Source organism: Nyctereutes procyonoides, unplaced genomic scaffold (assembly GCF_905146905.1).
Source record: "Nyctereutes procyonoides isolate TBG_1078 unplaced genomic scaffold, NYPRO_anot_genome, whole genome shotgun sequence".
Lineage (NCBI taxonomy): Eukaryota > Metazoa > Chordata > Mammalia > Carnivora > Canidae > Nyctereutes > Nyctereutes procyonoides.
Window position 1 is genome coordinate 17,026,457 of NW_026575020.1, and position 12,114 is coordinate 17,038,570.

Genomic DNA, 12,114 nt, shown 5'->3' on the forward strand with positions numbered 1-12,114 from the left:
TTCAAAGAACCAACTTTTTATTTCATTGATTTTCTCTATTTTTAAAATTTATATTTTGTTTACCTCTGCTGTTATCTTTATTATTTCCTTCCTTCTGCTAGTTTCATTTGTTTGGATTTCATTTGTTCTTCCTTTTTCTAATTCCTTGAGTTGTAGAGTTTGTTGTTGATTTGAGATTTTTTTTTCTTTTAGCACTGTGAATCTATTAGCCCATGGTCTTCTGGCTTTCAAAGTTTCTGATGAAAAATATGCTGATAATCCCATGAAGATCATATATATATATATATATATATATATATATATATATATATATATATATAAAATGAGTCACTTCACTCTTTCTGCTTTCAAGATTCTCTCTTAATCTCTTTCAATAGTTTAATTATAATGTGCCTTTTAATGCATCTCTTTGAGTTCACCTTACTTTGAATTCCTTGAGTTTCTTGGATGTTTATTTTTATGTCTTTCATCAAATTTGGAAACTTTTTAGCCATTAGCCAAATACTTTACCACTTTCTTTCTCTCTTCTCTTTCTGGGATTCTCATGATGCATATGTTGATCCACTCGATTATATCACACAGGCCATTTAGATTCTGTTCACTTTTCTTCTGTCTTTTTAGTTTCTGTTCCTCAGATTCAATTAATTTCCATTGTCCTATCTTCAAGTTTACTGTTTCTTTCTTTTGTTGGCTCAAATCTACCTTTACAATCCTTCTAGTGAATTTTTCACTTCAGTTATTGTACTTTTCAGCTCCAGAATTTCTTTTTAGTTTCTAAGTTTTCTATCTCTCTATTAATATTTTCACAGAGTGCTTTCTTTTCCACATTTTCATTTAGTTCTTTGAGCATTTTTAAGGCATCTGTTTTGAAATCTTTGTCTAGTAGATCCACCATCAGGTCTTCTTTTCAGAGATAGTTTCTGTTATCTTATTTTTTTAGTAAGTTGAATTGATCATTATTTCATGTTTCTTTGTATCCTTGTGTTTGTTGTTGTTGAAAACTGGACACTTGACCCTAATAGTGTGGTAACTCTGGAGATCAGATTCTTCTTCTTCCCTAGGATTTTCTGAGTTTTGTTTTTGATTTTGGTTGTTATTTTATTGTTATAGGTGTCTCTGTGCCAAGGATCAGCCTGAGGCATAAACATAAAGTCTTTTCAGGTCTTTTCTTAGCCTGCCCCTTTTCCTAGGCATATGATGACTTTCTAATTTCCCTTGTATATGCAGTTGCTTTTGAATGTACTAGTTTTTAATGTTTGGCTTCCAAAAGGGGAAAAATAAAAATGAAGGAAGAATCATCATCATCATCATCATCATCATCATCATCATCATCATCTTTTCAAATATCCTAGAAAGTATTTAAGCTGAAGGGGCGGCACTTGTAATAATTGGGGAGCTGCAACAACAATGGTCACCTTTTTGTACCTCTGAGATTAGGACTGGTAATTAGCAACCAGAACACAGATCCCTAATATTTTGTGGACAGAGTTCTTTTTGCTACTTTGTCTCCTGCAAGCTGTAAATGGAAGACATGGATAGCTACCTTTCTGGAATGCATGAACTGCTACCTACCACTAGGCTGAGGAGTAGGATAGAAGCTACTACTGTGCTTCTTACTCTGCCTTCTTAGAATCCTCTCCGTGAGGACCTTTAAGTTCTTGACTTAGTTTAAATAAACCAAACAAGGAATCATAGGCAATGCAGTTATGGATATGGTCTATGCAAGAAAACTGAAGCTGATTCCAATAAACATAGTCTCATAACAGAACATACTCAAAGAAATCCAATAAACAGATTATGCTCAAAGAAAGTTTTAGGCCCTATATCAAAAGATTGGAAAATAAATGCATGTAAATAAATACGTTTTAGGTTAAAATAATGTTAAAGAAAGTAAACTTTGGGGGATCCCTGGGTGGCACAGCGGTTTGGCGCCTGTCTTTGGCCCAGGGCGCGATCCTGGAGACCTGGGATCGAATCCCACATCAGGTTCCCGGTGCATGGAGCCTGCTTCTCCCTCTGCCTATGTCTCTGCCTCTCTCTCTCTCTCTCTGTGTGACTATCATAAATAAAAATTAAAAAAAAAGAAAGTAAACTTTGCTTATGATTCCCTAAGTTAATCTTTTTCAATGAAGTACCCATTGGCCAATTCCCAGGTTTCATAACTTATTTTTTAAAAAAGATTCCATTTATTTATTTGAGAGTGAGTGAGTGAGTGAGAGATGAAGCAGTGGGAGGGGCAGAAACAGACTCCCTGCTCAGCAGGGAGCCTGACATGGGGTTCAATTTTGGGACTCTGGGATCATACCCAAGCCAAAGGTAGATGCTTAACTGACTGAGCCACCCAAGTGCCCCCATCTCACAACTTATTAAATAAGCCATTTTCCACTGTACCATGGATCATCTATAATTTATATCCTCTGAATCTAGCCTTACTTCAATTCTAAACTTGACTTCTTCACAACATTTGACACAGTTAACATCTATTTTTTAAAATGCTCTTTTTTGGTCTCCATGCCACCACACTCTCCTGATCTTTTCCTTTCCACTCTAGTGTGCTTCTCAGTTTCTTCTGTGGGCATCTCTTCTGCACTGTTCTTAAATATTGGCATATCTCAGGGTCTTTCCCAGCCTTGGGACCTTTTCACTCTATATACTCACCTTAAATGACCTAATTAATTTCTGTTATTGATGATTCAAAAATCTCTAATTCCAAGCTCAATCTTTGTTCTGAGACACACACTTTTTTTTGGTATTTTTTTTTATTGGAGTTTGATTTGCCAACATACAGTATAACACCCAGTGCTCATCCCGTCAAGTGCCCCCATCCGTGCCTGTCACCCAGTCACCCCATCCCCCCACCCACCTCCCGTTCCACTACCCCCTGTTTGTTTCCCAGAGTTAGGAGTCTCTCATGTTCTGTCACCCTCTCTGATATTTCCCACTCATTTTCTGAGACACACACTCATATGTCCAAATGTCTACTCAACATTTTTACTTGACTACCTCTCTAGGACCTCAAACATAGCATAACCAAAAGTGAACTAATCACCTTTCCTCTACCAATTGATTAGAGATCCTTCACCAGTGTCCCCTGCTCAATGAGTGGCACCATAGTATATATAATTTCTAAACCAACAACGTGATAATCATTCTTAATTCTCCCCTTTCCTTACCTGTGACATCCCATAAAACTTCAGTTCCTGTTACTTTTTACCTCCTGAGCATTTCTCAAATCCATGTACTTTTCTCCATTTCTACTACTATCATTCTCTCCTAATTTTTATAATAACCAATTAAATGCTCTCCTTACCTCAAGTGTCTCTACTCACCAATCCATTCTGCCACCAGATTTGCATATTAATTTTTCAATATATGTACAATTCTGAACTCTCCCATATTTATTAGTCTTACATGTTCTGGACTCTGCCAGTCTTCTCTTGCTAGTTTCCCAAACACTTTTAACCACACTGAATTTTAGTTCCTGTAACATCATGCATCCTTGCCCCATCCAGGCTTTTACGTGCTATTGTCTCTACCTGGAACACTCCTACTCATCTTTCAAATCTCAACTTTAAAGACATTTTCTCAGGAGAGTTAATCCTAGTCCCTAGATTAACTTAGATCTCCCTGAAATATGTTCCAATTACACCACTCTTTATGCAATTGCTTCTTTAATCTTTGTCTTCCTGACTAGTTGAAGAGTAGTGGCCATGTCTGTCCTATTCACTGCTGGATCCACAGCCCAATGCCTATCACATAGTAGGTAGTCAATAAATACTTGTTGAGTGAATGAATGAAAAAACACATTGGCAATAGTTAGAACTCAATAACTAGTGAATGAAATGGTCTTAAAAAGAAAAAAAAACCACCACATCTTTCTATTCAGAGAAGGAGAGTTATTTTCAGCAAGCTCATTGCCATGGACAATGTTATTCTGACATTTGGAATTCTGGAACTCTCTTTGAGATTGCCTTCAGAACATGCAATATATTCCCCCCTAATGCCCTAGATAGTGGCAGATATTCATCATTTGAGGTTGGATTTTATTTTGGAAGCAGCAAAATCACTCAGAGCCAAGATGGGCAATCAAGCAAGGTAATATTATCAGAGGTGAAAAAATTATGCGTGACTATAAATTAATGAGTCTGACTTTTTCATAGGGCTCATAAACTGGGTCATAAGGCAGTTGTAGAAGAGCAGTTTCAAAAATGTTTTGAGCAATGGCAGGATTGTTAGAATGTTTGTATAACTTCCCAAGGGAACTTTCTTGCAGGGAGCACTGCTCATTTAGATGTATACAGTCAGGAATGTTTTGTTTTGTTTTGTCTAATAATTCTTGTTTCCTTTAGACACAATTTCTACATATATGTAAGCTTTACTCAAAGCTTCAGGGAGAGAATGATATAGTAGATAGAGTCCAGAAATGTGAATTAAATGTTACTTATCATCATCATTATTGTGAACATTTAATAATGTGCAAGGCACTTACAAATTATTACCATAATTTGGCCACATATCACAACAAAGTAATTTTAGCCCACCTACTTTAAATACCTCCCCTAGCAAAAATGTTATGAAATATAGAATAATCCTTTGCCAACTATGATAGCTCTCAAGAGTACCAACCACAGTGAGATTGGGTTGACTCAGTTTATTGAAGTTAATGAGTGATTCCAACTGCTACAGATGGTGCCTTCAGACTCTGCTCAGACTACTCAAAAATATGTTCTATTGATTACAAGGGAAATCATGGGCAAGAACAGATCTACAGAAATAAATATATCTTCCCTATTAATAGCAACAAATAGATCTTATTTAAATCTCCCATTATGTGCCATTAAGTGCTAAGCACTTAATATGCAAGTATTATTTTTTCATTTCAGAACTCAAAGCTAAGAGAGGTTAATCAACTTGCCCATCATTAAACATATAGCAAGTGGAATTATCTGGACTGAGAACTAATGGTCTACATAATTCCAAAACCCAAGTTTTGTCCACTTTATTCAAGGTACATAATGAACTAAAACAAGGCCATCACCATATGTAAAGATTTACATTTGAAATACCACCTCTGTTGATCTGATTTTTTGTATGTGGCTCATCTTCTCACCAGTATCTTAGTCTTCTGGCAGTTTCATTTTCTTCAAAATGAGCATCAGACATTTTCTGTTGATCTTTTTCTCAACTTTTTTACTGTAATATTGAGTATATTCTGGCTGTGTTCTCAATTGTCCTTATGCCTCACTTCTAACTCCATTGTCCAAAAAGTTGTTACTGAAGCTCAGATCCTGCCTATGATGACCTGCCCCATGGAAACTAACGTTTCATGACCTTTGCCTCCTATAAAGAGGTAATGGGTAAATCTTTCTCTATGGGGAGTTTTTCTTGCCACTTGATGTTAAGTCTTGTATGGAGAAGGTAATTAGGGGGGTGGTTGATGGAATTTTTCCAGTTACTAAATCTGATATCCATATCTTGTCTAAGCACATGCTCCAATTTAGATGTGGAGCTTGCTACTAGAGTCAGTCTTTCTCCTGGGGAATGTATGAGCTGTCATAACATTTTTGTCATATCTCCATGTTGATTGTGCCATTATGTTGATGGAACCAAATTCAGGAGCCACTTTTAACTTGAACACTCTTGATGCGGGTCTTAGAGGAAAGCATGATTTGTCTTGGGTAAGTAGGTTGATACATTATCTTTCTAGCTTAAAATTAGCAAAAATGTATTTTTTGCTAATATTTTGATGCAAGAGCCTTTAGTGCCTAATGATGAAACATCCAACTAAGGCAATTAGAAAGGAATCAGTAAAACTTTGTGTCATAAAAAATCAGCATTACTTTCATATACATATCAAACTATAAATGAACATTTTTCTACCTATTTACAACCTAGCATACTTTAACCCCACCTCATTATGTTTCTTCTCTTATTTATATTCCTGATTGAGTTCATGGTGTTTATTTTAAGGTCAGTAGAGTCTGTTTCCAGCTCCTCATAATATTTTAACTCTTCATCTGTCCCTCATCCTTCACTGTGATTTAATTATTTATTACAAGCATCTCTTAAGTCACATCTGTTCAGAGAGCTCTTTTCTGGGCCTTAAAATTATACCAAACTCTCTAAGTCTTGCTCTATATTCTATGAAAAGCCTTTCAGATTGTAATGGGAAGATTAAACACATGAAGTAAAACCTTTTACCTAAGAGAAGTATTTTTAATGATATAAACAACAATCAGAAAGAAAATATGCAATGAAGAGGGTTAAAAGGGGTCTTAAAATTACTATTCTATCAAGTCTCTCTATCCATGTATTTATCCTACATTTTGCTCAGAGTAGCCTACAGTATTATTAGTCTGCTAGTACTAATTTTCCAAGGGTTCTGGAAAGTAATTTATCAGCAAGAATTATTCTCAAAAAATACACTAGGAAACTAAACCACAGTAGGACATTGTACAAGGTCTCCTGACAATTATAGAAATAATATTTAGATGTCCTGACTCTAATTGATTATTTACTACAAATAAGCTGATTGCTAGGGAGGTTTGGCTACATGTCCCTTAGTTATCTATTAGCACATAATATTAGTATATGTTAGAATACTAATGCATGTGTTCATATATTTTTATCTGTTAGTATACATAATCCTTCCTTCTGCAAAGCTTTCAGGATAGAAAATAAATTCCAAGATATGATAACTAGTGATAAAACAGTCAAGGGTTATCAAGGAGGAAATCAAAGAAGAGAGACATGCACAAAATGTTGAAGAAAACTAGCAAGAATTTTTGTAATTGTTTTACTCTAAGTCAGTGCCTTTCAAATTTTTAAAACCATGACTCACATGGTTTTTAAATAAATGCATTTTATCATAAAACTTAAAAGTAGCTATCCTCACTATGTGCAATACATCTTTGATGCAATTTCTATTTCATTTCTTAAAAATCTGGTTAGAATCTAATAAGTGGGTCAAAGTCTATAATTTGAAAATCACTGCTTTAACTTGTCCACAGCTATGAAGAAATAGAAAGAGGAGAAAGAGTTAGTGATGACATAAGCTAGTCCAAGCCAAATTTAGTAAGAGATATTTAACACGATCCTTTTCTTCCCTTACTTACAAATATGTACATCTTAAAGACTTCAAAAGAAGGAAGTTATATGTGCTCAACAATGCACATTTTTAGGATGCCAAAGAGTTTTTACCTAAATTGCTTGTTCTTGTTTCAAAGTAATGGTCCAAAAGCGAAGATGTGTATGTGTTTCTTTAAATGAACTAGTGTGAATTTTAAATAGCAGATTTCTGCTTTCATAAATCATTTGTATCAAATTCATCTGTTGTTCTTCATATGGTATAGCACAAGTGTGTTGCAGCTGGCTGCTTTACAAACTGGAATTTGGATTCTATTAACAGCTCCAGTGAAAGATTCCTCTCCAGTATCTGGGCTTCTTCACTGCTACACACACTGAACATGGCTTTTGCACAATTACTTAAAGCTCTTTCAATTAGAAATTGCAAGATAGCTGTCATCAAACTCATGTAATGTGCATCAGCCAAGCATCTGGCAGAATTTGTATGTGCAACAGATTAAATATCCACAATGTTTTCTCATCTTGAAGCAAATACATTGCTTTTATAGCTAATGGAAAAATCAGAAGTGTTTCCATTATCCTGGTTTTAAAAGTATACATACAACAAAGCAAATGTCAAAGTAAAATGCATGGGTTTTTTTTTAATTGCTACTAGGAAGTATATAAAATAGCTTTATTTGCACCAATGTGAAACTTTACCATTACTTTTAAGACATGAAATATAAAAATAACAAGAAATTGATAGCGTTTGAATAAGTAGCGTAGTTGCTGAGCATAATGAATTTTGCTGTCTGGAAAGCCCATTTAAAATTCATTCTACTTCTAAGCAGTACTATGTCATATAGTAGAAAATTCACTAGAGGGGCGCCTGGGTGGCTCAGTCGGTTAAGTGTCTGTCTTTGGCTCAGGTCATGGTCCCATGGTCTTGGGATTGAGCCCCATGTTGGGCTCTCTGCTCAGAGGGTAGCCTGCTTCTTCCTCTCCCTCGCCTCCCTCCCCTCCACCCCACCTTGTGCTCTCTCACGCTCTTTCTCTCAAATAAATAAATAAAATCTTAAAAAAGAAGAGAATGCACTAGCTAGTGTAAAAGGCCTGGGATTTAGGTCTTAGTGCAGTCATTAACTGATAGTGTAACTTTGGGTGATCCACTTAACCTTTCTAAAATTCATTTTCTTAATTTTAAAAATGAAGATATTAAACCACACAGCTTATAAATTCCAGAGTGTTTGGGGGATAGTGAGGCTTGAGGTAGTTATTTATTATATAAAGATTAACAAACAGGAATTATCCACTTATTCCTTTCCACATTAATTTGTGGGTACCTCTCATCATGTAGGTAGGAAGTAAATATCTTTGCTTAAATGCAAACAAGTTTAATAAAGCTTTAGAAATAATCTCTGATCCCACTTAGAAACTAACAGAATAGAGGTTGCTAGAAGTCTATTCTAGTTATCTAGGCAAAGCATTCAATCACTATACTAAACGAACAAATCATATAGGAAAACATATTAGCAAAAATTGGATAGAGTAATAAGATAAACCAGTATGCGCATCCACCCGTATTATTGAGAAAAGGCAATGTGTTTTTATACAATTGAATTGAACAAAAATTATACTAACTTATGAATACTAGAGCTACCAGAGAGAGAAAGTGGTAAGCATCTGGAGTTAAGTTTTTTTCTTCATGTAATCACAGTGATGACATCATTCACAAATGGCAGAACATAATAAAGCATTTATCTTTCATTCCACAAGGTGGTGTGTTTTATGTATAAACTACTTGGGGTAGTGTTTTTATTCTGAATCTAATGATGTGCTTTTTAAACGGTTTTCTTATTTTTGCCTTGTTAGTACATCACTTAGAATCCTGCCTCTGGGTCTAACAAATTGCCTGATGCCAATGTAGATACATGTACTTGTTCCCAAATTGATAACATATGCCAAGCTTTTCTGTACCGCCCTCAATAAACACACTTTTAGGGGCAGTCTTGACCCTGATCTCAAAGAGAACTCTCAATGTGTTCCCTCTCAGCAAGAGGATCAGCTTCCCTGTGCTTTTTACCCTGTAGTTATGGCTTTAAAAATCAAATATACTTTAGAGACATAATATGATCCTTTATTTATAAATATTTGTATGTAGTATAGAGCCGAATGAAATTTGTGAAATACTATTAGAAGATACTTTAAAACGAAAGTGGTGGAGTTGCTGGCAATAAAGTTTGCTAACTTCAACCTAAGAACCTATTCAGAGCCTTCCAAATACTTGAGATTTCACCTTTTCCTCCCTTCCATAATGACGTCTTCAACCAAACCCTCTCAAATGAATCCAAGATTAGTTTCAAGGAGTCCAGGTTAAAGGTGTTTGCTGATTCTTTATATTTGCCTCCTACAGCTTTATTTGAGATACACCTGTGAAATGAACATCAGTGGTAAGGTATAGGCTAATGCATAAACTGCACTGTATGTTTAGAGTACATTGGCCATTCATTCATTCATTCATTCATTCTCTCACTTACTTTTCAAATATCTCTTAAGTGCTTTCATTGTTCCAGGCATGTGTTAAGCATTGAGGATACAAAATAAAATGAATTCTTTTAAGAGTGATATTATAGTAATGATAGCATTAAATCTAATATTCACCAAGGTAAATGAGACTTAATAACTTTTTATATTAAATATGTTTATTTCTAATAATTTTCTCTCTTTTTCTATTATTGATTTGAAATTATTGTTTCATTTGTCTTCTGCTTTTCTGTCTTTGATACAGTTTAAGTTAAGACTTATTTATGGTTTGAACACTACATCATATCAGAAAAAATGATCAGTAAATTCATTTAAACATTTTAGGAGAGTTTTGAGGTGCTTGGGTGGCTCAGTAGGTTAAGCATCTGTCTTTGGCTCAGGTCAGGATCTCAGGGTGCTGGGATTGAGCCCCACATTGGGCTCTCTGCTCGGGGGGGCCTGCTTCTCCTCTGCCCCTCCCTCCAGCTCATTCACTTGTGCTCTCTCTCTCTCTGTCTGAAGTTAATAAATAAAAAATATATTTTTAAAAAAACAAACATTTTAGGAGAGTTTCATGGCTCCTAATTGTTATTCCACTCTAATTTTTACTCTAAATAATTTTAGATTCTCAGTGTATGCTTAGGTCCTAGAGTCCTAGAAAAATGGAGGGAAATGGTCTCCATCAAGCATGTCTATGGGGATCAGAACTTTAATGTTATTTATTTAGAGAGGATTATAATAAGTATGAGCTCAGAGATCAGGAGACAGTACACACTACAAAAGTAAATACAATTATTAAGAGGACACATAATAGAAGGTTTAACTGTGTATACATCACAACTGCGTAGTCACTTTCCACCCTGGGAGGGACTGGTTGTATTCTTAAAGGGTGTCCTGATTCAAACGTATAGCAAAGTCAGTGATCAAATGCTCTCCTAACTAGAGATTACATGAGGTGTTTACTTTTAACAGTCTTTCTACTCAGGGCATAAAAAAATGGCATGTGAAGATGAAAAAAAAAAAACATTCTATGTACTGAAAGAAAATGTTGCTGGCTGAATGGTAAGGTAAATTCTTATTCAAACTAAAAATGTCTTTTTTCTTTCACTCCAGTTGAGTCATCTGAACATTCAGTAGTACACTTAAGCCAATAAAAGAAAGAAAGAATAAAATATTCAGAAGTAAAACATGTCCATACTTACACAGTTTCAAGTTAGAAATGGTTGATTAATTATCTTATTAAGTTGCTATCCACTGCAATATTTAATGCTTTATATTACTGAAGGGCCACACAAATATTAGCAAATTGATTCCATAACACTCTTTAAAGTTTGCTAGTGTTGTTACTGTGATTTCTAAGGCAAAGGCAGAAGAGACTATTTCAGAGTATACTTTGAGCTGAAGGAATTTGCAAATACCTGTAAATTAGTCCTGTTTTGGAAGTGAGGTATGCACTTCGGAACAAGTAGGAAATATTGAGCTTTGGTGATTATGTGCCCAAAGAGCACTGGGTATTTTTCTATATGTTCGCAAATTGAATTTAAATTTAAAAAACCCAAAAAGACAGTAAGTGCTATAGATCTGAATAGAGAGGTAAAAAACCAGATCTATGATGAATCTTAGAGCAGGGGCTATTTTAATCCTCAGGAACAGGAATTATTCATATACCATGATTTTGTCTTTACACCCTAACTACTTCAGTAGCAACTGTGGGACCGGAGAAGGTAATTGGCCTTTCTCAGGTAATTCTGAACACATATGGAGCATACTATCATTGTACTCAAAGGCAGGTACTTCTGCATCTCAAATGGGTGCCACCTTGCTGGTCAAGTTCTCCCCAAACAAGAGGCAATAAAAACTAGCTATTCCCCAGGAGCAGATCTTCAAAATTAGAAATGTGACTGGAAATCTGAAGGAAAAAAAAAAGGAGTTGGGGCGATTTTTTACATAAGCTCTCCCACCATCCCCTACTGCCTTTTAAAAAATAAATTAACTCATCATGAGACTTCCAAATGCATTCTTTTAACATATGGTAAGAGTGTAAACATACTGGATTTATTTCAGGGGAAGAAGTAACCTGATTGATTCAAACAGTACCTCAGAATTTATTCAGTAATGTCAAAAGTCACAACTTCTTTTTATCACTTTGGATTCACAAAATTGCATCCGAGGAAGATATATGCTTGAGTGTGATTGCTCCCAGACATGCATTTTTCCTCCATCAAGGATCTGAAATAATACCAGAAAGCCAGCTTGTATTCGTGTGGGTTTTAGTGGCACTCATCCAGAATGATTTCCCATTGAATGTTATGTCAAACTTGTGAAACAATAAGGTTATATCCTGACACCAGTAATTTTCTCTCTGGCATCTAAAATTCAGATCCTTCTGTTGGTAAAACTGTTCTCCAAATTTATCTAGCTACCTTGTATCACTTTTGCAAGGTAAGGGTAAGAGTGCTGAGCAGGCAAGTATGAGAGTGAATGTGTGAAAAATTAGAAGAATTTGAGAAATTGATTAATAATAGG